We start from the raw sequence: 5,694 nt of genomic DNA, 5'->3' as shown, positions 1-5,694 counted from the left end.
AGGTATTTAAAATAATTTTTCGGAATTAAAACGGTCATTTGATCAAATTTAAAGTAATAAACAGGGTTCGGTTGGCCAAATCTGGCTTCAAAACAATTTTATAATAATTATCGAGTCTTGAAAACAATTTAAAATAATATTTTAAAGCTCGAAACTAATTTTCGAAATTTTTAAATCATTTTTAAATAATTAAATATAATTAAATAATTAATTAATAATTAATTAAATCAATTAATTTTCAAATTAATTGACCAATTAATCAATTAATTATTAACTAAAATTAATTAACTAATTAATTCAGATTTATTTTTGAATTAAAAATAATTTTTTGAATTAAAATAATGATTTTTGGAATTAAAATAATCATTTTCGGATTTTTTTGAAATTAAAAACAATTTTGAAAATAATTTATAAAAAGAAATCCGAAATTTGAAAGAATTTAAAGCAGGAATCCAGAATTTGTAAAGTTTTGGAAACATTAGGAGTTAAAGTGCAAGAACAGAATTTCAGAAAATTTTTAGAACAGAAATAGATCGAAACCGGGTCAATCCCCGGGTCAAAATCGACCCGAACGGGTCACCCAACAACTGAAGAACCCGCCGGACGAACTGCATAATCTGGTGGCCGGAAAATAATCCGGCGAGGCTCGATTTCAACAAAAACAGGGTTGCAAGACTTGGTACTCATGGGGTTTTCATTCTATTTCACTCCAGGAACTCAAATCAACTCACCATCAATTCAAACGCTGCCTGGAATTTAAAATCCGGCTAAAAGTTCATAAAAACCGGCGAAAACTTCAAAAGACAACTCCGTGCTTATCAGAAATCGTTTGTGATATGTAAATACATGGTTCGATTGCAAATTTGATAAGGAACACAAAGCACCCATCAAGATCGACTGAAAACCCCTAACAAAGATTCCCCCAAATCGAATTGAAAACATTCAAAGTAATATAAACCCTAATTTCTAAATTCCGAGAATCAAACCTAAAATTAAACATGTTATTGAACTCTAAATCAAGAGTATAATATACCAAAATGATCAGGAAAACAAGCTCTACCACATACAATCATCAAATCATGCAAACAATCTCTCGAACAAATATTCAAAATTTAAAATACCAAGAAATTCGAATATAAATAATTAAATAGAAAATCACCTGATGTTTCTGGGTTGAAATTGATGAAATATTTGGATTCCAGATTTCAGTAGCTTCGTTTTGAGTATATGTACGCCAAAATCGGATATCGATAACGCCTCCGAATTTGTGTTTGATTACGAAGAACAAAATATAATTATAGTATTTTCTCTGTAAAAACTCTGTGAATACTGTTTGCAAATGATTTATGGTACAAAATAAAAGACGGTAGAGGCAATTTATAATTACGGAAAATTAGTATCTTCCAAACGGTATCGGTTTTCAGGATAATTATCCAAATCAGTACAATTTGTACTGCGGTCTAGGTCTCAGCGCCTGATTACACGTATTACGGGGTGATAATTGTGATAGTTTAATAAAAAGATCTCGTTTATCAAAAATACGAGTTTTATTGATTTACCGAAATGAATAATTTATCGAAAATATTGCGCCGGGACCGCACAGGACAAACCATACTCCGGATCGAAAAAGTCGAAACATGGAAAATGCTCGGAATATTGCAATTAAGTTAGGAAGGAGTTTTCAGAAGAGTTTCGGGTTATAAAACGTAAAAATGGATGACGTCGGTTGGTTCCCGATTGTATAAAATAGTTTTTATATACTCGGAAAAAGATTTTATAAAATCCATATATTTCCTATAAAATCATAAATCAACATAAAAATAAATAGGAAGATATGACAATTATCTATATTTTATTTTGGACATATAAAAATTAAAGTACTCAATTAATATTATTTTTAAACATCCCAACACATATAACACTTAACAAATAATTCACAGAATAGATACTGAACATAAATAATAATTATTTATTAGTAAAAATAATTACACGATATATCTCGGATATTACATCTGAGTCCCAATTTTAGCCCCCTCCTAAAAAGACAAAGACAGGTCATTCGAGCTTCCTTAACCAAGAGCAACCAGATACTATTATGCCTCTTGTTTACTACAGCTATGATGTTGATGCCAATCCATCCCAGTTTGTAGAGCACTTAGGAGATCTACTTCTTCCTCAGACCATGGAGAGCTATTCTGCCAAAGGTATTAGTCAAACTTTTGATGAAGCTGCTGGTCAAGCCTTTCACGTAAGTGCTTCTTATTTTAGTCTTCAATTGTTACTGTTGCACATTTTTCTATTATTCCTTTGCTCACTCAATCTTTCTTGTCTTTTGCACAGGTTTTCCAAAGCATCATGGCTCTCCATGACTTTTAAGAAAGCAAATTTGAAAGGTTCTCTCGTCTTGAGATAGAGCACAAGACATGCCCAGAAAAGCTCCAATCTCCAGTTGGTCGTGATGATGAGAATCTAAAAATGGCTAAGGAGATCCAGAAAGAACTTGATTATTTTGCAGTCAAAGTCCAGTTTTTGGAATCATAGATGCGTGAAGAGGCTAACAAGGCTGCCAAGCAACTAATTATGTGCACACGTGTGGAGATGATGTTGGAGTATTCTCGTGGAGAGTGGGAGTCGTGGGACATAAATGACATAGTGAAGACCTATAATGAGCTCTTCCCCGATGATGCTTTTTTGTTGGAAGAGTTTGAGGTTGCATAGGGTGCGCTTAAGGCCCCTAGTGATAAGGGTGAGCTTATGACCCCTCTTGCAACCATTTCTGCCAGTCAAGCTCCAGATGAGGATTAAAGTCCTTTATGGCTCATATTGAACTTCTGAACTTGTTTTTATTTTGTTGGATCATAGACTATCTTTAAATTCATGTTTCACAATTTAGCGGGGAATTAGTACTTTATTGTTGCTTTTGTCCGGGTTTTTGTGCCCCATGTCGAAGTTTCTCCATTTGAACTTGTCGGTACTGCTCTTGAATTATCTTGCTTTATTGCAAGATTTGATGTTAATGAATTATTGTTTCTGTTAAAATTTATCTTTGTTGATATATGCATGTTTGTCATTTTCTAAGAGGCTTTTCCCTTCTTGAAGCAAGTATTAAGATTTTCAAATGTTGACTAGTCTTTGGATATTTTATCCTTAACTTGTCGTGTATATTTTTTGTCATGACAAAGCCAGCCCTTGCCACGTAGACGGGTGATCAGCCATGAATAAGGATGTTTGTATTTTTGTTTTTATTTTGCTTACTGTGGTGTATGGGCTTAGTTGAGAATGTTGTTATGCTTAAACTTTGTAAACAACATAAAAGTGGAGAAATTACATGCATTTATTTTTAAAATTCAAAGACTAGGAAGACAAATTGATACCTAGATGCAAAGTACTAAGCTTCTACGACTAGAACATGTCCTAATGACTTATTCAAATGAATTCAAGACCTAAGGAATACCAAAAGTAAGAGATTACATGTAATATTTCTTCAAGTGATATTCATTCCAACTTCTTGGGATTTGAATACCATCCAGAGTGGACAACCTATAAGCCCCACTCCCCATGATGTCGTCAATCAAGAGGGGTGTAATAACCCCAATTTTTGGGAAATTTTTGAAACCCTTATGAATAGTGTTTTTGCTGAATGAGAAAACTTTTCATGCCACGCTATGTAGGGGTTCTGATATGGATATTCTGAGATTTTATTAGTACTTTATATGGGATATAAGTGTATGTAAAGATCGTCAGAATCCAAATCCGAACACTTTGATTTTTCCCGGAAATACACTAGATACGGAAAGATTTGAGAAAAAGGTAACAGGATAAAAAGGATTTAAATTAATGGATTATAGGAGAGGATCATAAAAGGAATATAATATATTGAGAAAGGTTAAGGGAACCTAAGTAATAAGATCCCGGGTATGATCCCTCAAACGATAAACGAAAACGAAAGTTAAGCGAACCGTATAACAGATCAGCGGTCATTAGGCAAACGATTAGGAAGCTAATCAAAGGGATTAGTGGGGATGATGTCATCCAACCAATAGAAAGAGGACAAAGGAAGGGTGATGACATCACAAAGTGATGCAAGCATGACATAGGGGGGAAGGAAGTGTGGTTGAATTATAACCACACAAAATCAAGGTTAATTAGGTAATTAACCTAAAACAAATCAAAAGCAACCAACCAAAAGCAAAACACAAAAATCATTTCATCTTCTTCAAGCCTTTGCTCTCGGCTTTTCTTGGAAAAAGCAAGGAGGAGAATTTCAAAACCATAGCTACACACCTTCAAAAATTATAAGGTTTGTTTCTTTAGCTTCCATAATTCATAACTTAGTTATGCTATAAGTTTGGATCCAAGAATCCAAGATTTACCTAGTTAATCAATTCCTAAAAGTTTAGGGTGAATAGTAACTTTCAAGAACAAATTTTGATTCTTGATTTTATTTGTAAAGACAAGGTAGCTTAAGCATAGATCAAGGCTTCCATGGGCATTCCAAGGATCTTTCATTGATTAAAAGCTTCAAGAAGGTATAAAACTTCAAACCCTAGCTTTACTTTTGAGTATTAGGAATGGTTTTGATTGTTATAGTTCATGAGGGGCATGATCCTTGTATACTTAGAGTGTGGTTGGATTTGTAATGAGTTTGAAGTTGTAAATCTTGATTATTGGTTAATGAACTTAAGTATAGCTTTTAGTTCATGTTTGAGGGTAGTATAAAGTTGATAATATTGGGTTTTGGGGCTGTTAGGATGGGATATGGATGGACTTTGATGGTATGAATGGATTGGGGTTGTTTGGTGATGGAATTGAATGGTATAAAATTGGGAAATCGCGTAAACATAGCCGTCGTAATGTCCGATTTTCTTTGGACTGTTTTTGTGCATAACATTAGGACCCGAGAACTCCCTGCTAGATTATTACCACTGCCATGTTTAGATAGCTCATGTTACGAGCTTCGTTTTGATATGTAGTTCGTTCGATTCCGATGCACGGTTTAGGAGAAACGACCGTTTCAAGTAACGGCATTTCGCGAACGAAACTTTTTCCCTCGCCTTACTTTGAAACATAGGTTAAAGACCAAAAAGGGTTAATTAATGTATGAAAAATTTATGGTAAGTGTGTTAGGCAGTTGGTAAGACACTCGCGAAGGAATCGCTTTAAAACTCGTAAAGGTTAAATTATTAAAAATGGTGGAGCCGAGGGTACCCGAGTGACTTAAGCGAATCAGTGAGCGCAAAACAAGCGTTAGAGTCTAAGTTAGTTAAAGTATAGATTTACAAGTGACTTTGGTTTAATTCCAACTTACTTGTTGTTTATAGGTTACCAGACTCATCCCGAGCCATTCGTAACCCCAGTCGCTCAGGCAAGTATTCTATCCGTTATACTGTTGTTGTGATGTATACATTTGTATATGCATGATCTTGCGATAAATGCATATTGGTTATTTAGCAAATTCTTGCGATATATTGTAGCATGTGATATGGTATATATGCATGCCTGTTTCATATTCTTGAAATATATATCTGTTGGTTCAGTTGATAATACCTATGCTAGAGAATAGCGGTAACTTGCATATACCCTTAGTATAGGGACCCAAAGGTGAAAATATTTTCTAAAAACCGGGAGTCGAGGATCCCGAGTAATCTTGTATATATGGATATGGATATATATATATATATATATATATATATT

This window comes from Apium graveolens, chromosome 4 (assembly GCF_009905375.1).
Source record: "Apium graveolens cultivar Ventura chromosome 4, ASM990537v1, whole genome shotgun sequence".
Classification (NCBI taxonomy): Eukaryota; Viridiplantae; Streptophyta; class Magnoliopsida; order Apiales; family Apiaceae; genus Apium; species Apium graveolens.
The sequence above is the reverse complement of the archived record's forward strand: the minus strand, read 5'-3'. Positions refer to the sequence as shown.